Source organism: Bos indicus x Bos taurus, chromosome 6, assembly GCF_003369695.1.
Source record: "Bos indicus x Bos taurus breed Angus x Brahman F1 hybrid chromosome 6, Bos_hybrid_MaternalHap_v2.0, whole genome shotgun sequence".
In the NCBI taxonomy this organism is placed as follows: domain Eukaryota; kingdom Metazoa; phylum Chordata; class Mammalia; order Artiodactyla; family Bovidae; genus Bos; species Bos indicus x Bos taurus.
Window position 1 is genome coordinate 55,421,223 of NC_040081.1, and position 24,437 is coordinate 55,445,659.

The window sequence follows — 24,437 nt, forward strand, 5'->3', positions numbered from 1 at the left end:
AACTTCTTTTCGATATATACACACATGCAAATATATTATTAGATCACAGTATAAAATGCATTTGCTACCATGAATCACAGTTTACAATTTTGGAAGCTCCCTTCTTTTTAATGTATTTCTGACTAATATAACCCATATTAAGAGATTGATTAAGTCCATATTTATTCTACTCGAGAGCTTTACAAGATGGTCTTATTGTTTTCCATTATTATTTCATATATTACTTTAATTCCTTCCAAAATATTTTTCAATTGTCTTTATTACATAGAACTTTTTCCCACAATATATTGGCATTATGTTTACATATCTAGTCCCTCTAATTTTTCAAGGGCAAGGACAGTATCTTAGGATTTCTTTTCCTTTTTTCAAGGTTAACAAAGGGGCCAATGAATTTTTTGTATGCTAATAAAAAAAATATAAGTTAAGGTCTATAATTTGTCTGATGATACATGTTAGTTCAGAGTATCACAGTGATAAGATATTGTTTAGATTATTTTAGTAGAGATTTCAAATATTCCTTCATATTTAAAAATTATAAAAAAAATAGAAAAAAACTTGAGCCTGGACTTAAGAAACATGGATTCCTGATATGACTGCCATTCCTCAGAATATAACATTGTGAACATCATTTAACCTCTCTTGGCCTAAGCTGACACTTCTTTAACAAGGTGTGTAGACTGCATGATTTCTTAAGTCTTTTTCAGATTTAATGTCTCTGATTTTGTCCTACATGGCAGAAGATAAGATTAAATATGACTGACAGAATGAAAGAGACAAATTTAAGATCAAGACCCCCCGATTATATAGTCAATGTTTTAATTCCACCAAGATATATTATGGAATCATGTACATGATAAATTTCAGGAAAAGAGCTATAAGCATTTCAAAAGCTCTGCTTTGGTGAATCAGAGAGCAATTTTAAATGCCAGTTTTAATCAACTAGGAAACCAAGGAGAAGAAAGGACAAGTCTTGCTTGCTTTGGGGCTTTTAGTTGCATTCAACAGCTGAAGTCAATTCTTTGTGCAATTATTAGTTGTTACAATCTATACAGTAAAGCACTAGAGTCATCCTTTACTTATTTTCAAAGTTTTTCTCCAAGTTGGCAGGCTACATATAAAGAAATAGTTTTGTTTTTTTTTTCAGGTCATAACTTTTATTAATCTTTTTTTTTAAACTTTACATAATTAGTTTTGCCAAATATCAAAATGAATCCGCCACAGGTATACATGTGTTCCCCATAGAAACAGTTTTTCCAAAAATAAAAAATATATATATTTTTATTTTCAAACTTCCAAGAATATCATAGGTACTTAAGGTATGTTTGGTGAATCTATTAGTTTATAGACATTGGGCACATTTTGTACATTTTCTGTTTTATCCTTGAACAACACTATACAGTATAAGGCACCATGATTCCCATTTGCAAAAATGAGGACTCGAGGTTCACACATAACTTGGAATTGTGTATCCCCTGCTGCCGCTGCTGCTGCTAAGTCACTTCAGTCGTGTCCGACTCTGTGTGACCTCATAGACAGCAGCCCACCAGGCTCCCCTGTCCCTGGGATTCTCCAGGCAAGAACACTGGAGTGGGTTGCCATTTCCTTCTCCAATGCATGAAAGTGAAAAGTGAAAGTGAAGTCGCTCAATCATGTCTGACTCTTAGCGACCCCATGGACTGCAGCCTACCAGGCTCCTCCGTCCATGGGATTTTCTAGGCAAGAGTACTGGAGTGGGTTGCCATTGCCTTCTCCGGTATATCTCCTACAGAATTGAAAATATTTAGAGCTATTTGTGGAACAAATGAAAACATGCTGATGATGAATAAACGTCAGACAAACTAAGTATGAGATCCAAATTCAGAAATGAATTATGGCTTAGGTCGCTTCCTAAAACTACAAATCTTTATTGAAATTTTACGAATAGTTTAGTTCAGTTTTTTTGTGTTCCTTGTTTTAGGTTTGTTTGTTTACCTTGTTCAGAGAAGGCAATGGCACCCCACTCCAGTACTCTTGCCTGGAGAATCCCATGGACGGAGGAACCTGGAAGGCTGCTGTCCATGGGGTCGCTAAGAGTCAGACATGACTGAGCGACTTCACTTTCACTTTTCACTTTCGTGCTTTGGAGAAGGAAATGGCAACCCACTCCAGTGTTCTTGCCTGGAGAATCCCAGGGACAGGGGAGCCTGGTGGGCTGTATTCTATGGGGTCGCACAGAGTTGGACATGACTGAAGTGACTTAGCAGCAGCAGTTTACCTTGTTATATGGTCTCATGGACTGTATTGTCTATGGGGTCACAAAGACTTGGACACGACTGAGTGACTTTCACTTTCATGGTCTCTTTAATATTAATGAGATAAGAGTTATATTATCTATCTTTTACACAGAAAGTATCCTTATTCAGTGGTTCTATAAATACAGTATAAAATAATAATCAGGAATTAGGGAAAATACCTGGTTTTCATACAGCCTCTCTCTAAGAATACGAACAAGAACACTCACATTTTTAGTACATTCATTGAAATTCTTATCCTTTCCAATTTTCTTAAATAAAAGCTGCCTCAGAGATAAAAGATAGGAGTAGCTAGTATTGGTCTCTTGAGCAATATGACAGATGAAGCACACACTTGCCCTGTGTGTTTAATGCCACAGTTCTCGTGGGCTCATTGGTTTGCTGCCAAGAGATGTAACTCTAAACCACCACAGGCTGGCCAAGGCTGGCACATTTATTTGGAAGACAAACAAAGCACCTCATTTCATTCAAAAGTATCTCTGACACTGCCTTGACCGTTTGAAATTATGTAATTGAAAACAAACTATTGACCACAATATCAAATTTATTTTTTGAGTGAATTGTTTTTATATCGCTTTGACCACCTCAACAAATAAAGAGTGACTCCAGTTCATTGTCATCATCAATGGATTTTACATTTAAACTTCCAGTTTAGGATCTCTACAAACTATTATATTGCAAAGCATCAATTGTATATTGATTCCAAATTGAGATGTCATAATAAAATATTGGTCTTCACAAACAGATGAGGGTTGCAAGTACTTCTATGCTATTTCACACCAAATGAGCAATTGACAACAGGAATCCACGAAGAACTAATAGTCTACAAAATTTCTTGCTCTAAATCACAAGGTTAAAGGAAAAATCTATTTTAGACTTAAAATACTTTAATATAAAGCAAGTCTATTTGCTATGATCAATGTGGTCAGGGAATTATTCATGTCAGAAGGAATATTTAGTCTTGATTTATAAATGTTTAGGGAAATGGGAATTACATCATGAATTGGGAATCATTTCATATGCTTTTAAAAAGTTACCTAGACTTTTGAATATTTAGATGCTGGTTCTGGCAATAATATAGGCTGTTCACTTACCAAAATGAAATAAATCACCTGGAACAGAGGTAAAGGATTAATAGACCAGGTGCCAGGCAGGACAGTCTTTGAAATAGAGGGGAAAATAGAAGAAATAGAAAAATATATTTCAATAGTATGAGCTAGTTTTGTTCCGTTTCACAGGCATACTATGTGTCACCAACTGTACTAGATATTGGAGATTAATAACAACAATAAAAGAAGCAAAACAGAAAAACTAGGACAGCAAAAGTGAACAGCAAAATCAGCAATGTAGGTATTACTTCATCTTGGAGACAAGACAGCTAAGGTATTGGCCAATCTTGTGATTATTTTCTAATATATAATTGTTGGAGCTGAATTATGTCCCCGACAAAATTTCAAGCCCTTTATGTCAGTACCTCAGAAAGAGAACTTAGTTGGAAATAGGGTCATTTCACAGGTGAAATTAGTTAAATTAGGTGGGCCACTATGACACACCCTTATTATGGTACACCCTTGTTATGTGACTGGAGAGCTTTCAAGAAGGGGAAATCTGTACATGGACAGGTGCACAGGAAGAAGGCCTTGTGACGATGAAGGCAGAGATCAGGGAGGTGCAGCAGAAGCCTAAGGAAAGCCAAAGAGCATCAGTAAACAACCAGAACCTAAAGAAGCTAGAAACAGATCCTACTTCACATTCCTGAGGATGAACCAGCCCTGCAGACAGCTTAATTAATCTTGAACTCGAGCCTCCAGAACTGTGAGAAAGTAAATAGCTGTCTTTGGAACCATGCCATATGTGGGTACTTTGTTACAAGCCACCGAGGAACATAATACAATAATCAAACTATACACTATCTTTTTAAGTATTCAAGTTATTTTTCATGAAACTTTAGGTCAGATTGCCTTTGTTCCTTTCAAAAAACAATAGTTCAGGAGAAACCATGGTAAGAATGGGCTGCACCAAGAAATAGGAACAGAAATTGAAGCTCAAATGTGAGTGATTCTGATTCAAAGTCACTCAGGCTCATTTATTAATCATTCACACACTATTCAATTCCTCTTTTTCTGTGTTCTGCCTGCCCTTTCCCCCTGGGTCACACTTCTCACCCCAGTAACACTTGAGGTTTCCATTATAGGACCGATCTAAAGAAGATAAAGCAAGTCTACACTATGTATAGGAGAAGGCAATGGCACCCCACTCCAGTACTCTTGCCTGGCAAATCCCATGGACGGAGGCGCCTGGTGGGCTGCAGTCCATGGGGTCACTAGGAGTCAGACACGACTGAGCGACTTCACTTTCACTTTTCACTTTCATGCTTTGGAGAAGGAAATGGCAACCCACTCCAGTGTTCTTGCCTGGAGAATCCCAGGGACGGGGGAGCCTGATGGGCTGCCGTCTCTGGGGTCGCACAGAGTCGGACACGACTGAAGCGACTTAGCAGCAGCAGCAGCAGCAGCAGCACACTATGTATAAATCCCTTTCCTGATTGAACAGTCCAACATGAAAAAAAAGTTTAACAGGAAACCAAAACGAGCATTTGATGCAACATTTTCTCCTCCAAATGGCAGGAAGGTGCACAAAGCTGATACAAATATCATTTAATATTCTCAGTCAGTGAACCTTTTTAAACATATTAGCCTTGCAGAATATAATATATTGAAAGAAGAAAATTGCCTCAAAATTGTAGGATTAAATAGAAAGTGTCTTTTTAGGAGCAATTGCTCTATTTCAGTTTGTAAGTTGATAGATTTGCTTTTTTTTTTTTATCTTGCAGTAACTGTATATGGCAGAATTTCTGACAAATGACTGAATTCTAGATATCAGGTGACTATGATGATGACCGTCTCATAGAAAACTCACTCCTTCACTTTTACTCCACTATGATCAGTTTCAACAAGAAAATCTGAAAAACTGGACACATGTAACTGCTTTTACAAAGTGTTTTCCTGAATTATGTTATAGCAGAGCCTGTGTTTCCAGCTCCAGTCTCTTATGCTACAGATGATGAAATTCAAGGACAGATGTTTGGTGTTTTTAAATGCCTTCCCCAAGGACACCCAGGTTATTGCAACCAAGTAAAAGCATCAATTTCTTATTTCAACCCCAACTCCTGATCATCAGAACAATGTATGCTGTCCATAACACATAAACCACCCTCCGATACTGTGTTTCTAGTCATTGACATAAGATCTTGAAGCCATTGAACGCAAGGAAAAGTATAGAAAGACTTTTCCTCATTGCATATTAAAAGAACGCATTTTGATTCCTAAGTTCTGGCATTATACAGAAGATTGTCATGTCGGCTACAGATGCATCATCATCCAAGTCACCTGAACCTTTACCCACAGTCCTGCGCCCTAAAATTGATATTGTAACACTCAGTTCAAGAATGAATGACCCAACTCTCATAAATATTGCCAAATTTCTTTAAAGATAAATTTTAGGTTCTTATAATCTTCCATTTCCTGTGAAGTCCCTGACATTTTTAACTACTCTGTTTATTTGTCTTATTCTATAGGCTCTTTGATAGTGTTAGATTAAAGAGGATAAATGTTAATATAGTAATACTAAAATGTGATGCATCAGCCCCAATAAGGCTTGACAGCCTTATGGTATAGAAATATAGTGTCACTTCACTACTTTGGTTTCGTGTATGTTTGTTAATTCTTATGTCTGTCCATTTTAAGTACTTGAACCATATAGGTGACTTGTTGTTTTCATGTCACCAACACTTAACTATAATGTGTCACAACTCAACAAAAATTAGGATATCATTGAAAGAGATCTGTTTATCCTATTGTGTATATGGTAAGAACCAGAGAATCTCATTTTAGATACCTGTCAAATTCTAGTATATTCTTTATTTAGAGTTGCTCTTAAGAAAACATAAAGGATTGGCAGACTGCAGAACTATTTACCATGAACTATAAATGGTGAGCAGTATGTTTTCCGATAATGGTTTTTTTTTTTTTTCAATTATCATCTCATTAAGGAATTAATGAAGTCTATTTTCTATGCATGGCAGAAAAAAAAAGTAGTCTATGGTGTGCTTGGTGAGAATTAATGACAGTGGTGAAATCTATCATAGGAGGCAGAGAGGCATGGCTTAAGCTGAAAAATTGTGAGGAAAAAATGTATATAGGTTGTCCAGAACATGTGAAGAAATAGAAAGAGAGTTCAAGAACTGTGGATTTACCTGCCAGCTTTTAATCAGAAGAGTGGTGGTGGTGGTGGTTAGTCGCTCAGTTGTGTACAACTCTTTGAGATCCCTTGGACTGTAGCCAATGAGATTCTCTAGGCAAGAATACTGGAGTGGGTTGCCGTTTCCTTCTCCAGGGGATCTTAGCAACCTAGGGATTGAACCCAGGTCTCCTGCATTGCAGGCAGGTTCTTTACCATCTGACCCACCAGGGAAGTAATCAGAAGAGTAAGAGAAGTCAAAAATAAGACTTTTGAGTTAGGTTGAATAAGTGTTTGAATTGAAATAGAGCTAAAACTAGAGATAGTGTTGTTTAGTCATTCAGACATGACTGACTGTGACCCCATGGACTGTAGCCTGCTAGGCCTCTCTGGCCATGGAATTTCCCAGGCAAGAATATTGGGATGGGTAGACATTCCCTCGGAGAAGGCAATGGCACCCCACTCCAGTACTCCTGCCTGGAAAATCCCATGGACGGAGGAGCCTGGTAGACTGCAGTCCATGGGGTCGCTAAGAGTAGGACACGACTGAGTGACTTCACTTTCACTTTTCACTTTCATGCTTTGGAGAAGGAAATGGCAACCCACTCCAGTGTTCTTGTCTGGAGAATCCCAGGGACCGGGGAGCCTGGTGGGCTGCCATCTATGAGGTCGCACAGAGTCGGACACGACTGAAGTGACTTAGCAGCAGCAGCAGCAGACATTCCCTTCTTCCAGGGATCCTCACAACCCAGGGAGTAAACCTGAATTTGTTGGCAGGCAGATTCTTTACCACTGAGCCACCTGGCAGGCAGATTCTTTACCACCAAGTCCATTAGTATTGAGTTAATTTGAGTTCTTGGTCAACTCTACCTTGCTTCTGTTCCCTTTCAAATGCCAGAGACTGAGAAAGACCACAAGTCAGAAGCACCCAGTCCTTAGTTAAGACTGCAGAGATCAAACCAAAACTGTATCCACATCTTTCTTTTCTGTACACTACTGTTCACCAACTCTGCCTGCTGCAGATTACTGGCCGCTGGAGGAAACGTGAATGTCTGACGACCCAGCCTTGGACGTTGCATGGACCTTTCCTCATGGTCTCTGCTCTGAGTACACTGATCTGGTGCCTCACTATTCAGGCTTTGCAACATTTGATCAACGTAGTATCACTGCCAGGAAAAAGCTATACAACTGGGTGGAGAGGTACTTTCAATATTCTCTTCAGGAAAAGTGATTCATCGATCAGCATCCAAGATGAAAATACCTTTTCCATTAGGAATACTTCTTACAATGCACCATTAACAATTAAGTTCCAGGTACCTCACCCCTGTGTTTATTTTTTTAATTCCATTAGATTTTAGGAGAGAGATGTATGTACCACAATTGTTCAGTCACTAAATTATGTCTGACTCTTTGCAGCCTCATGGACTGCAGCACGACAGCCTCCACTGTCCTTCACTATCTCCCGGAGTTTACTCAGATTCATGTCCACTGAGTTGGTGATGTTATCTAACCATCTCATCCTCTGCCACCCCCTTCTCCTTCTGACTTCGATCTTTCCCAGCATCAGAGTCCTTTCCAATGAGTTGTCTCTTCACATCAGGTGGCCAGTCCCTCTTTTTTGTAACACATCCAAAATATGCTGTTTTATTTTTAACTTTTTATCTAAAAGAGTTTTAAACTTTCTGAAGAGTTACAAGAATAATACAGAGATCTCTTGTACTTCCTTTGGACAAATATGTTCATGGTTAATGTTTTGCCACATCTTTTGTCATTATCTCTCTCAGTGATGTATAATATGTGTGTATGTATATACATATATGCATGTATACATACATGCATACATGGGAGAACACCTTCTTTAAAGACAATGCTCAAATCTCTTCTTTTGAACCCATTGAAAACATTTAACAAAAACAGAAAACAAATTCCATATGTTTATTTGCCCACTGAGAAAATGAAAGACATATAATCCCAATAAATATCTATCTGCATACTCTACATCAACATTAAAATTAGAAGAGAAAATTGAGTGTATTGATAACTGAATTTTCATGATCAATTATATTTGCTTCACTAAAATGAATATCACTGAACTAGTTAAGAGAAAAAATAAAACAAAACCGAGCTAAAATGATAAAGCTGTTCATAACTCTTTCCACGTGAGTAAAATATTCACTGTTAGACAGGTGCCTCAGGTGCCCTTTCTTTGGGAAATAAAGAACAAATCTGACAAAAGGATTGTCCATACTCAGCAGTGTCCAAATGTTGATGATCATGTCGTTTCTATCTAAATATTTTTTTTTCTGTTTTTCATATCCTGCTTTGAATCATTCCATTGGAGCCCAGCTAAGCTCAGTCAAGCTTGCAAGGCTGAATGTGCCTGCCAGGCAGGCTTAACTATTTCTTACATGCTTAGAGGATATTGAAAAGGTTACTGTATTAAAATTGTTGATGTACATGAATTAAAACCATCCTTTCTCAGATGTAAGCCAGCATGTGGTATTTCTGAAGATAAGACACCCTGGTAATAATTACAAATACCGAAGCTGTCGTTCATCTAAGCTAGCTGTCAAGTATACTGCAGAATGAATTACCTAATGAATTTTACTGATGAGTACCTCAAACAATGATGTGCATTCTGGTTGAGGAAAAACACAAGACAAAAACAGATCCACATTTTAACTACGAAAATCTAAGCTATTACTTTTCATTAACAGTTAAATCATCGAAACAGGAGTTAAATCAAGTCTACCATCTCTAACTGCTCACTAAAACATAACTCTGTGCTGTGTTTCCCTTGCTTCTTACCAAAGAAACCATGACTGTCAAATGCTGGTATCGTTACTCCTAAAAGTAACAACACAGGGCAGTCGAACTTTTAGAGGAATGTATCATTTTTCTCAATTTGCAATGTAAAGAAATCCAAAACAATATTTTTAAGAGATAAAGTCAGTAAAGAATGAGATGCAAATGTGTATACATTTTACACGTTTTTTTACACATGCTAACTCTCCTACTATAGAGATCCTTGGTCTCAGACAACAAAATCCAATTGTAGCTAATTTCAGCAGAAAAAAGGAACCTATAGAATAAGATATAGAAACACCCAGAATTGAAGGTAGAAAGGGAGTAAGGGAGAGAGAGGCCTAAAGAGACAAATGAGAACCAGAGCTCTGAACACAGTAAGTCCTCCACATACAAACAAGTTCCATTCTGAAAGTCAGTTTGTAAGCCCAATTTGTTCATAAGTCCCACAAATTCACCCCAGTATTCTCTCCTGAGAAATATCATGGACAGAGGAGCCTGGCAGGCCACAGTCCATAGCGTCACAAAGAGTCAGACAAGACTGAGCAACTAACCAACCAACAAACTCAGTGTAGGTACCCAACTAACACAATCAACTCTATAGTCCTGTACCGTAATAGGTTTATAATACTTTATACACAAATAATACATAAAAAAGTGAGCACAACAAATAAAACATTTTTAATATTATAGTACAGTATCTTGAAAAGTACAGTAGTACAATACAGCAGCTGGCATACAAGGGCTGGCATCAAGTAAACAGTCAAGAAGAGTAACCGACTGGAGAAGGGGAAGGAGGCGGGAGATGGTAGAGCTGTAGGATCATCAGTAGTAGGAGATGGAGGGCAAGCTCCAATTTCACTCATGCCTGACACTGATGGCCCAGATTCTGGTTCTTTACTGGAACCAGATGCATGTTTGAATCTTTAAAAGTTCACTACTGAATGTTCATATGTAGGAAATTTACTGTAGTAGAAGCTAATGGTCTCTCCAGTATCCTTTTATCTGAATGACAAACCTGAGTTGATTTAGGGTAGAAAATAAATGATAACCTAGACAGGTTGGTTATACTCAATAAAAGACATTAGGACAGTGAGAAATGAGACTTATTCTATTAAGTTCAAAAGGAAGAACAGAAGTTAGAAGTGTAATTTTTATCTAATGAAATTACCAAAAAGCAGGTTACAGCTCAGTGACAATTAGAATCACTCTGAAGAGGGGTCAAAACACCCTCCATAAATTCGTCCAAAGAGCAAGTGGTTGGCCACCAAGTGGTCTGGCATTTGATGAAGGCAATTTCCATTGCAAGTGAAGGTTTACTGGGTGACTTCCAAGATCCAAGATCTTAAGCTGGAAAATAAGATTCCCTGATTTCCTCTTGATGGTAAAATATTCTCCTGTCTCTAAATTTGGAAAAGGCAATGCCAACCAACTCCAGCACTCTTGGAAAATACCAATGTTTTGCACAGGAAATTATGTCTAAAGCTCAATGTAGCCTCTTCAGCAACAGTTATAGAGTGTCTCTTATTTCAAAAGATTTCATACTCATGTTCAAAAAGTTATAAATAACATTTAAAAAGCCCAAATGAACCTAGAATTTATACTTTTGAAACCAGAAGCATATTTAATTAGCATTAGTATTTTTCCTTTGATTCTTCTGGCTGTTAATATGAATCTCCATCTTGAAGAAAGTCTAGATACAGATGCCTGAAATGATGGACTTGGATTATGTTGAAAAATTATATATTAATCATATATCATCATAATAAAACTCTGATAATATGGATATTTCCTAATCAAATTACTTTGGCATATAACCTAATGGATTCTCAGAAGTAGTTTTAATATAGGTCTACTCTCTTTCTAAAAAAATGTTTATAATTTCACCCTTTTGCAGTTATTTCATATGGAATTTCAGTGAAATAATATAAAACCATCACAAAGCACTTGAACTTGTGTCTGGCAAAATAAATAGAAGCAATTCTTTCTGTAACTCAATGGTTTACATTGTTTATAAATAGAAAATCTCAACCGTTTGTCCCTTACATGCACACACACACATACACACATGCACATGCACACACGTGCATGCACACACATGCACATGAGCACACACACATGCACACACATGCACATGAGCACACATACACACATGCACGTGTTCACGCATATGCACACGCACACACATGCACACACACACACACACACACACACACACTATACCTCACAATGTAATATACTAAGTGATTAGACTTGAGGTTTTATTAAAAATCAAATAGAAAGCAAGAGTTAAATCATGGCATAAAGTTAATGAACTTTAATGAGCCCAATAACTCAAAATTTCTAGAGAACTGGTAGAAAGGAAACAAAAAAATTAATTGCAAATTAAATGTGATGCTGACCTTAATGTTTTTATTTTAAAAGAAAAATGGTAACCAGTTTGGTAGCAATAATAAAAGGAGGAAAGGGTGTAAAATCCGTTAGAAGTTTTCTCAAAGGAGGTGGCAAGATTTCTTTGAAAAATTAAACTTCCAGAAAAGTATGGGATATTTTCTTTATTTTTAGTTCAAAATCTGTTACGAAGAAAGAGTTCCAGGGAAGAGAAGTATAAATGGCAGCACCAGACCTCCAAAACTCCACAGACTTCTAACACCTCCGGGGACTGCAGTTGTCTCCTCCGCCTACAGATTTCAATCATTCCTGCAGCCCCTGCCTTCAGCCATCTGAGGACACTCCATCAATATAACTGATAACAAACCCAATCTGTGTACTGGAGGGAAAGTTAATACAGAACATATTCAAAATACCATTTATCCCAGAAGACATGCTGACATCCTAGAGTTAAGAAATATGGTTTCTTCTCACATTACATCCCTTATGAATAATTGTTGACTTCTTTGTTTTTTGATTGCAATTCAAATGATGAATTAACAGAAACTGTAAGAAGGCATCTAGAGGTTGTGCAGGTGAATGGAGCACTATAGCATGTCAATCCAACATGTTATGCTAATCCTTTTATCCCTGTGTGTTCTCACTCAATAAATACTAACAGCATATAATATTCAATATATATTATAACAACATATTATGTAATATAGTGTATATAATATTAGTATAATATATTAATCAAAGTGAATATTAGTATTATATTGATGAGTGATAGATTTTATTTTCTTGGGCTCCAAAATCACTGCAGATGGTGACTGCAGTCAGGAAATTAAAAGACAACTGCTCCTTGGAAGAAAAGCTATGACAAACCTAGACAGCATACTAAAAAGCAGAGATATCACTTTGAAGACAAATATCAGTATAGTCAAAGCTATGGCTTTTGCAGTAGTGGTGTAAGGATGTAAGAGTTGGACTATAAAGAAAGCCGAGCACTGAAGAATTGAGGCTTTCAAACTGTGGTGCTGGAGAAGACTCTTGAGGGTCCCTTGGACTGTGAGGAGATCCAACCAGTCCATCCTAAAGGAAATCAACCCCAAATATTCACTGGAAGGACTGATGGTGAGGTTGAAGCTCCAATACTTTGGCCATCTGATGTGAAGAGCCAAATTCACTGGAAAAAACCTTGATGCTGGGAAAGATTGAAGGCAAAAGGAGAAGTGGGTGGCAGAGGATGAGATGGTTAGACAACATCACTGACCCCAAGGACATGAATTTGAGCAAACTCTGTGCGATAGCGGAGAACAGAGGAGCTTGGTATGCTGCAGTTCATGGGGTCGCAGAATTGGACATGATTTAGCAACTGAACAAGCACAAAAAATTAATGCCTTATTCAGTTATCATTATTATTTCATAGCTTTGAAAAACTGAAATTAAAACTGAGTGGAGAAAAATATTTTGGAAAAGAAGCAAAGAAAACTTTGTGCCATTCTACCTGAAATCACTACTTCACTAGAAAAACACTAATAGATTGGAACATAAAATATTATATTCATTTTGGCTATTACTCACATGCTGGTACCTGCTCAGTTGCCACTGACTTTTTGTGACTCCATGGAGTCGACCAGGCTCCTCTGTTCATGAATCACTACAGGCAAGAATACTAGAGTGGGTTGTCATTTCTACTCCAAGGGATCTTCCTAATCTAAGGATGGAGCCCATGTCTCCTACATCTGCTGCATTGATGGGCAGATTCTTTACCACCTTGCCTCCTGGAAAGCCCATTACTCACATGGTTATTGGTAAAATAATGCAGTGAGCCCAACATTGTGAGTCACATAGAGAAGTTAAGAACATAGACTCTGGAGACAAATTAACTAGATTTAAAGCCTGGATTTAGCTAGCATTGAGTCATTTATTTCTAAGTAAATAAGCTTTGGTGAGTTACTTACTTCAAGTGTCCAATCTGTAAAAACAGAATGATAATAGTAGTGACATTGCAAATATTATTATTAAATTACAATAAGCAAATATATGCAATGTACATAAAAATACACTAAATATGTATAATGGTAAAAAAAAAAAAAAGATTTGCTTTGAAATTGTATGCCTGCACACATCCTCAGACACAAATATGTTCTTTCCCAAATTTATATACACATTTTTGAAATAAAGGTGCCATGGGGGTTATTTAGAAACAAAGTTATTTTGAGAAAAGCATTGCTTCTGGATGCAGAGGCTTGGGGTTCATTTCCCACCATCAGCAGTAATCATTGTGCTGCAATTTGTGGGATTTTGATGCTCTTTTCCTAACATTTTTGCAGCTAATTTCCCTCTGTTCCAGAAATAAAGTATTTATAAGCTTCAAAGATTACAAGTAAATCTCTTCAATTTACTCTGGATTCTGTATTGTACTCTTAATCAGAGCACTTTTTAAAAATGCATCTGTGTCTATTTTAAATACTGTAAGAGTGAGGTAATGCTTTAAGAATTTATTTATTATTTAACACAATTGTAGAAGTTTCACTTTAAAAATCCATGCAGGAATTAATGAAGGGAGAACATTGAAACTTAAGCATTTTAATCTGTAGATAAAACTGAATTGGAGCTTGAATTTTTCGAATATGTCAGGGCTGCAGTCATTAGAATTCTATGAGCACTGAAACATAAAAATAGGATTTTTCCCGTCCCATTTTTTAAATCTACATTAAAGATGTTAATGGGCTTTCCTGATAGCTCAGCTGGTAAAGAAGCTACCTGCAATACAGGAGACCCCAGTTTGATTCCTGCATCTGGAAGATCTCCTGGAGAAGGGATAGGCTACCCAGTCCAGTATCCTTGAACTTCCCTGGTAGCTCAGCTGGTAAAGAATCCACCTGCAATGTGGGAGACTGGGGTTTGATCCCTGGGTTAGAAGATCCCCTGGAGAAGGTAATAGCTACCCACTCCAGTATTCTGACCTAGAGAATTCCATGAACAGAGGAGTCTGGCAGGCTACAGTCCATGGAGTGACAAAGAGACGGACATGACTGAGGAAATTTCACTTTCACTTTTCAAAGATGTTTAATATATTGAAGGAAAAAAATCCACCAGTGACTACTGCTAAATGTCAATATTTCTTAATATTCTTCCCATCTCCATTGCTTCCTCTCCTACATACATGTATTTTCAAGTTTGTCGTCACACACAAGCACACAAAGCTACTTGTGTTATGGTGCATATCATACTGAGAAAATATCATATCTGTTGAATTTAAAGATATAGCTCAGGGGAAATTTAGATTTTCTTCAGGAACACATTTCTCTTTCTGACTTTCATTTTCTCAATGATATTTAATATATTGAAGAGATATTTAAACATTTAATATATTGAAACCGTAATGAAGAGCATTCCCTATGAGAAAAGGGAGAGGAAAACTGAAAAACAGAAAAAGAATGGCTAGAAAAAACAGCAGTTCTGAGATGTGGAGAGATGAGAAAAGAGATGGATGTTTCTATGTCCTATGACCAAGAATGACCTATTCTCTACACTCTGTATCCCACCCTCCAATAAGGCCTAGGAGGGACAGCAATGCACCTGAAAGAAACAGCTGGATCGTGGGATATATGGACTACCAGCTTTCCCAAGCCTTCTGTTCCCCAATGTGAACAGAAGCAACAAAATGGCAATCCCGCAATGCGCTCTGCAGAACAAGAAAGTGAGCCCTGTGGGAGTAAGAAAGCACCATGAGAAAGCTCAAGTGCTTTCGAACTGTTCAAGTCATGAGATTATTTTATCTCACACTAAGGGATAGACAGAGAAGGCAATGGCACCCCACTCCAGCACGCTTGCCTGGAAAATCCCATGGACGGAGGAGCTTGGTGGGCTACAGTTCATGGGGTCCCGAAGAGTTGGACACGACTGAGCGACTTCACTTTCACTTTTCACTTTCATGTATTGGAGAAAGAAATGGCAACCCACTCCAGTGTTCTTGCCTGGAGAATCCCAGGGACGGGAGAGCCTGGTGGGCTGCCGTCTATGGGGTCGCACAGAGTCGGACACGACTGAAGCGACCTAGCAGCAGCAGCAGCAGCAAGGGATAGAAGTCACAAGAAAGATTTTCCTTTTGTGTCATCCAGAAGGGCCTAAAAGTAAACACATTCCAGTAGTTATGAGCATACCTGTGCCCAGATCTTGGTTTTAATAGCACTCTCTAAAAAAAGAATCAGGACTCCTTAGAGAAATGGCCGATTGAGGACTGGGGAGAAAGTATACAGGATGAACCTGGAGAATCTTTAGTGCCATAAGGAAAGTGATCAAAAATAAATAAACCCCCAATGCTGGGTTTTTTTTCAAAATGACGCAGGAGACAAATGAAAGAACTCCTACTAGTCAAAACTGGGATAATTCCAACAATGAAATAAACAAGGCAGAACTGGATAATAACAAAGGATAAAGCAAATTTACAAATAGTCATAGGTATTAGGATAGATTCTTGTATGAATAAATGGGATTGAATGAACAAATATCCCATACAGAAAAATCCCAGATAATTTACGTAGCTACTCCTCCCTCAAGGAGGAGCACAACCGTGACTTCTTACATGTGAGCTGTGCATAGTGACTTCCTTCCAATGAGCACAGTATGAAAAGCAACAGCAAGAAAGGATAAATTTACCATGGAACAAACAGACACAACCTCACGTCAGGTGAACATCAACAGTGATAAATTTATACTGGTGGTATGTGCTCTTCATACCAAGTGACTGGAAAGGCAATTTGGTATTCCTCCCCAAAATGCATTTTCTCAGTCTAATCATGAGAAAAATAGTACACAAATTGCAACTCAGGGACATTCTACAAAATACCTCACCAGTACTATTCAAAAATGTCAGTCATCAAAACCTGAGAAAGTCACAGCCCGGGGGAGCTTAAGGAAATATGAGGACTAAGTGGAAAGCATTCGGAATGGGATCCTGGAACAGAAAAGAGTATTAGGTAGAAACCAAGGAAATCTGAATAGAGTATGGACTTCAGTTAATTACAGTATATCAAATTGGTTCATTAACTAATGAATGTACCATGCTAATATGTAAAATGTTAATAATAGGGGAAATCAAATGTGGGGGATGGGCTACTCTATGTACTCTCTTCATAATTTTGTAAGTGTATCACTGTTCTAAAATGAAAAGTTAATTTAAAAACTTTATATACATATATTGGCTCAGTGGGTAAAGAATCCCCCTGCAATTCAGGAGACACAGAAGACAGACACAGGTTTGATCCCTGAGATGGGAAGATCCCCTAGAGAAGGAATCAGTGACCCACTTCAGCTTTCTTGCCTGAAAACTCCCATGGGCAGAGGAGCCTGGCAGGATTCAGTCCTTGGGGTCATAAGAGTCGGACATGACTGAGGGACTGAGCACAACAGTATAGGCACAATATGTATGTAGGTATGTGTGTGAAGGCACATGTGTGTATGTGTGTGTACCTTTCCAGTTTCATATTTTGCCATTTCTCTCTGCATACAAATCTTCCCAAACACCAAACTTCTAATACTTCTTCCAATAAAAGTATACACACATGTTTCCATCTTGTTAACTTGTCTATTGTTCAACCCTCAGCCCAGGGGTCCATATACACCAAGAAGATTTCCTTGAATTAATGGGAATTTAAAATGATTCTTTAGCACCCTATGCCCTTGAATAAGAAATTACATTTTTGCTCCCACTAGTCTGAAAGTGCCATTTATTTTTGCACACCTATAATTAAAACTAAGCTCTGCCACATAATAGTCTGTCAAGAGATACTTAATAAACTGACCTGAATGGGACTGGCCAGCAGCTTTTTTCTGGAAGAAGCAGACTTAGATTAGAGGTTCTATTTTCCCCAAAAGGGAATGAATCCATTTGGAGACTAAGAGAGTCAAATTAATTCAAAGAAGTAGCAGCAAATGCCCCTGACAATCTGACTTTATTATTAAAAGTACTTACCATCTACAACTAAATGCTGTTACTACTGCTTTTTAAAAGTCAAGTATTACTGTTCTAAAACTAAAAATGAGAAAGAGTTTCAATAAGGAATCATTTCAAGGTAACTCACAGAAATAGTTCTGATATTATTCTTCTCCCTTTCAAAACCTTAACATTTCTAAACATAAATTATAATTATGTTTGAAAATAATATAAACGCCAATTCCTAAGCTATTCAGGTTTTTTCGACTATACAAATGTGTGAATTTATACTTCAAAAATTGTTATTTTATTTTAGCTCCAAATATTATAGAATGTCCTGATATATTTGTCCTAAGCACACTCCTTTCCCATACTTTTTATTTGTTTCCAGAAAAGAGAAAAAAATGTGTCCTGTTCCAACATGCTAAATAAAAGTTTAAAACCCTACTAACTTCAGGCTTATGTAATGTTAATGTATTTCTATTTTATTTTCTAATATACTTTGGATTAAATATTAATTTTAAGGAAAAGTTACCAATGTAACATAAAATACAGCTTTTTTAAAAATAAAAGCATCAACAATGACTAAAGAAAGCTGGATATTATGCCAAAAAGAGATTTTAATAACAGTGTTATAGTCACAGAAGCCTACTGTTTAAAATTTAATTTTTAGTTTGAAAGCGTTACTGGCAGCACCAAGAATGCACAAAACATATTCTCTCATTACCAGAATTGTTCCTTGGAGCATAAATGCCAAATGCTCCAAGGTAAGGACAAAGAACATTTTTGAACCCTGCAAGAAATGTGACAAATATCAAAGTATGCACAATTGTCTCCAAATATTAGTTTCTTAAGCAAAAATGTTTATGAAAATAAAAAAAAATGAACTAAACATTTACTTGTCCTATAAATAAACATGATGTCCTGAGGTGCTTTTTTTAATACTTGCATTTGAATAACTAAATTTTTCTAGAAAGGGAGAAAGAAATAACCTTAGAATAATTGTCTCTCAAACCCTTCATGCCTTCATTCAACATTAACTAAGCACATGAGTCAACCAGGGATCAATAGTTAATGCATACAAAGCACAGTCATTAGCCTCTAAGAGCTCTTACTTTAAGAAGAGGCCAGTCAAGAAGACAATTGTAACTCAGCTATACATTAATCCCCCACTTATCCATGGTTTTGCTTTCTGGGGTTTTATTTACCCAAGGTCAACTCTGGTCCAAAAATATGAAATGGAAAGTTCCAGAAATAAGCAATTCATAAGTTTTAAATTTTATGGTTTTCTGAGTAGTGTGATGAAATCTCACACCTTCCCAAACCTCCCCATCAAGGACATGAACCATCACTTTATCCAACATATCACACCTTTAGTTACTTAGTAGTCACCTCAGTTATCGGATCACCTGTCACACTATGACAGTGCTTGGGTTCAAGTCACCCTTATTTTACTTAGTAACAATCATAAGGAGCAAAAGTACTGACACTAGCAATTTGAATATTCCAAAGGCAAGCCATAAAAAGCTTCCTTTAAGTGAAAAGGTAGAAATTCTCAAAGTAACAAGGGGAAAAAATGTATACTGAAGTTGCTAAGACCTACAGTAAGAACAAATATTTTATCCAAGAAATTGTGAAGGAGAAAGAAATTTGCACTGTTAATAGTTTTGCTGTCACTGTAAAAGGTATGGCCACAGCACATGATAAGTGCTTAGTCAATATGGAAAAGGCATTACATTTATACAATAAGATATTTGGGGGGGATCACATTCACATAGCTTTTGTCACAGTATACTATTATAATTGTTATGCTATATTGTTGTTAATCTCTTACTGTGCCTGGTTTATGAATTAAACTTTATCATGTGCATGCATGCCCAGTCGCTCTGTCCTGTGTGACTGTTTGCGACCCTGTGGACTGTAGACTACTGGGGATCCTCCATGGGATTCTCCAGGTAAGAATACTGGAGAGAGTTGCCATTGCCTGCTCCAGGGCATCTTCTAGATCCAGGGATTGAACTGGCATCTCCTGCATTGACAGGCAGATTCTTTTATCACTGAGCCACCTGGGAAGCCCAAATTACACAACAGGTACATATATATGTATGAAAAACATATAGAGAGAGTAAGATATTATCCCCAATTTTAGGCATTCACTGGGGTTCTTGCAAGTATCCCCTGCAGATAAAGAGGAACTACTGTATAGACAAAGCAAGCTTCAGAGCCAATTCAGATGACCCTCTGCAGAGGTAATAGTTAACCACAGAGCTCTGACTAATACTGTGTATGTGGAATATAAAGCATTTAACGTTCCCACCAAATACATGAAGTAGTGCCTAAAAGGTATCTGAGGTATATTTTCCTGAGAGAAAAGTTGTAAAAAGCTTTGAAATTTAGTGGTTGTTCTAAATAGCTTATTCATCCAGGTTATCATCATCTTGGTTTGTCTCTGACTAGGTTATTTTATTAATCTGAACAGCTAGAACTTAACTTATTGTAAACTGATACTAATGTAAATAATTGCTATCCATATAAATGCAAATTATGTCTGGTGAAATGCAACTGATTAAGGCCCTATAGATATTCAAGAGCTCTGCCAGTTTGCATCCACTTGTAAATTTGTTTCAGCATTCTTTATCTGACTACTAAGGTGGAGCTCTTGGGATTATCTTTAGAACCACTGGTTTTCTCATTAATTAATGATTTCAAATAAATTTTTTGACATGTGTTCATTTTATAACTGTAGGAGAGTCATGATTTTATCCCTTTAAAAAAATTATCCTTTAACGAGTAAATAAATGAACCTTAAATCAGGTAGAGTATTTCTGTCTTCTGATGCTACTTATATTTTAAAAGAGTAATTCAGAACCTGCATGGGCTTCATACTGGTGCTTATTGATGGTGCTTTGCAGCATTGCTCCTTCAGAAACTGAGAATGATGAGCCAAAACCATGGATTCCAGGAGAAGCATGCCTCAGCAAGAAGAAAAATGTAAAAAAAAAAAAAATCACATGGTAAATATTTAGAAAGACAGTCCATGATTACTGGCAACATTTATCCTGACCAGTGACCAAGAAGTCCATATACTCTGAAGAATGTGATGCAATCTTTGATAACCACTCTGCAAGGCTGTGCCATGTGTTCATAACTCACAGAGCCATTTAAGGTATCTCCATTTGTCTTCAGAGCAATAACACTTTCTCAAATAAATTAAAAGCTTGGCTGATTAAACTAAAACATTCTGTATCTTAAAAATAAAAGCAATCCTAAAATGGAAAGACATATAGGCTTTCCATGTTTCTTGAGTTAACTGAAATGCACTAATTTGCCAGCTTGTTCTGCAATATGGTTCAAAATAGTTATAGATATGTGTCGATACAGAGATATATGCAATAGGAGCTAAAATGGAAATCTCAGAATACACATTAACAAGCAATTTCCAAAGTAGCATGGAGGTAAGAAAGTACATGGACAGAAATGGATTAGAGGGCTTTTAAACCCCATGCCACATCAAGAATATGATAAATAGAATCTGGAGATCTGATGGCAAAGAAAACAATATTGGGGAGGATTTTCTGGAGAGAATTGTGCTGGGAGATATACACCCAAGGAGAATGTATCCAGTTACTATCTCCTGACTCCAGTAAGCAAAGAAGGGCATTAAGGATCCTTCTTAGAAAGCTTCATATGCATCCCCACTGGGAAATATAATGGATATGTGTCTGCCACCTAGCTGGGAGTGGCTAGGCAAGATATGAGATTACTGGCCACTTTGATGGCAAGCAAAAAAAAAAGAAAAAAAAGATTCTCTATTTGCAATGACTCACACTCTCAAAATGTCTCCCCAAGTTTTGTGGAAAAAAGAATGTCATCACTCCTTCAGTGGGTGAGATGTATGAGATAAGAGAATCAGTATGAAATCATCTTGGGTTCTGTCCACAAGCGTTACCTGAGAGATAGGATAGGTCTAATAGAAGGGAAGTTAGAATATAGGCATATTCAAATAAGGATATATGTGATGCTGAAAAACCTGCAAAAATAACCTGAGCTTAACCTGGCAGGGTATAGTCCATGGAATTGCAGAGTTGGACATGACTGAGTGACTAACTATGGGATAAGAATATTAAGGACAGGACACTCAAAACCTAAGGAACTTTATAATATTATTTTTAAAAATCCAGCTAGACACATACATACACACACGATTCTAAGAACAGGATAATTTTAGCATACCAAAAGACATGTTAAATTCTGGACAAATAAATACTAAATGAAGGGTTTTATCTTTAAAAATAAAGGTAGTTCAGTGGAAAGACACGTAAGTAAGGGTTGAACCTCCTAGGTTATGGGAAGAGGGGCAAAATGAACACAAAACAGAGGGAATAATCCAGGAAGCACTTTGCAGGTAGAGCGTATGGCTACCTTTCTACCAAGAAGAAAAATGTGAGATGATTGGGTGTTACATCCAGGAATGTGCATTTTGGTAGCTTGCTGTGATTGATTCTTTAGCATATTTTGCATTCAACTTCAGGTACTGGTGGTCCAAACTATTAACATGCTAGATTGAAAACCAAGTTTTCTGTGATCACATGAGATGTCTGTGTTTTACTGATGTCATTCTGCTAATATGTGTTAAAGTACCATTCTTTTTTGCAGAACAGACCATATCCACAGATGACTGTGGGAGACATAAACATCCAGTAATAACAGAGAGCACTGGCCATTATCAGTGCAACTACAGAGGAAGACTGTTTAGCAACAGTGGTGGGATAGGTGTTGGGGAGGGGAGTCCAAAGAACCCACATCAGCTTCCAGTGGTGAGTGTGTTCAGTTGTGTCCAACTCTTTGAGACCCCAGGGACTGTAGCTTGCCAGGCTCCTCTGTCCGTGGAATTCTCCAGGCAAGAATACTGGAGTAGGTTGCCATTTCCTTCTCCAGTGGATCTTTCCAACATAGGGATTGAACCGTGTCTCCCAAGTCTCCTGCACTGGCAGGTGGATCCTTTACAACTGAGCCACCTGTTTAAACTTTCAGGTCTGGAGAGCTCAATACCAGCTCAAAATAGGAGCAGTAACATAAGAACTTTCTGCTCTTCTTTTATTTCTTTGTATTCTTGCTTCATCCTGGAGGAGGGGGAGAATGCTATTTAGACTCTTTACATGATGGAGAGGAGAGTTAAACATCAAAGTGGAGAAAGAGAAGCCATTCATCTATCTTTCACTGACTTTGATGCTTCCTTCTCTACAATGAGCAAGCTGAAGTAGAGGAGGATGTTTTGATTATTATAGAGGTCTGGACATTTTAATTACTGACAAAATGGCTTTGTATGATGACAGAGTAAGCATAAATATCATAGGGTTGCTCAATACAGGCAAGAGACAATTTAGCCCTCTTAATTAATTTGAAGAGATAATGGGTGACAAAAATAGAGGTTTTATGTTACAACCCACTAGCCCTGATGCATATGTCTCAAAAATGATTGTTGATGTCAATCAACCTTTCACATTTTCCAGACAGTATTTTCATAATAAACATAGTCACAAAAAACAGACCCCTCAGTCTATAAATTTCTCTTTTAAGAAATTACCATGGGCTATCTTCTCTCCTCCTTCAGATAAATGGGTAAAAATTATTTTGTAATATGTATTATTACGTTATTTTAGAAAAAAGCTAAATAATTCTAATACTACAAATAGAAAAAGTTTGCTCAATTCCATATGATATATACCTAAATGTATGAGATAAACATTTTTTTTAAGATGTGAAAGCCTAATTCAAGAAAGGAGGTGAAAGGGGATTCCATTGACACACATAAGTCAGAAGTTCAAATATACTGGCTTTAGGCATTGATTGAATTAGAGAATTGTCAAATATCCCACTAACTTTATAGTATCTTTCAGCTATGTTATTTCCTGCTTGGACTTTCTGCTGTGCTGTGCTTTGTCACTCAGTTGGGTCTAACTCTTTGCAACCCCATGAACTGAAGCCCACCAGGCTCCTCTGTCCATGGGGAATTCTCCAGGCAAGAGTACTGGAGTGGGTTGCCAGGCCCTCTTCCAGAGGATCTTCCCAACCTTATTCTCCAACAAAGATGACACCAGCAAACAGGCTTACATCAATCGTATAGCCACTAATTCAGTAAAATTATTGTACCTTTCTTTCAGTGTTTCCTACAAAAACCCCAGAGAAATACTCATTCATCCCAGATGACTTGGTTTATTTTCTTTCCCCTAAACTACTATTAAATGTAGTGTCTTTGTTGGCCATGGCCTGGTCATGTGCTCAGACTGATGATGTGGATATGGACCACCTAGAATGGATCCCTCATAAGAAAGAGTGTCTGCTACCCAAATGAGGAAAGAGAAGAAATTAAAGGACCGTTGTTGTTGTTTAGTCGCTAAGCCATGTCTGACTCTCTTGTGACTTCATGGACTATAGCCCACCAAGCTCCTCTGTCTATGGGATTCTCAAGGCAAAAATACTGGAGTGGTTTGCCATATCCTTCTACAGGAGATCTTCCCAACCCAAGGATTGAACCCACATCTCCTGCATTGCAAGTGGACTCTTTACCACTGAGCCACCAGGGAAGCTTCAAGTTAAAGGATGCTGACAGATAAAAATTCTAGACATCCCAATGTACTACAGTGGTTATTAAAATAATGTCTTCAAAGACACTTCACTTATATTGGGAAATTGGGATTTATTCAAATTAATAAATAATATACTGTACTATACATGTCTATACATAACATACTTATTTGTATTGATAAGAAAATAGGTATATC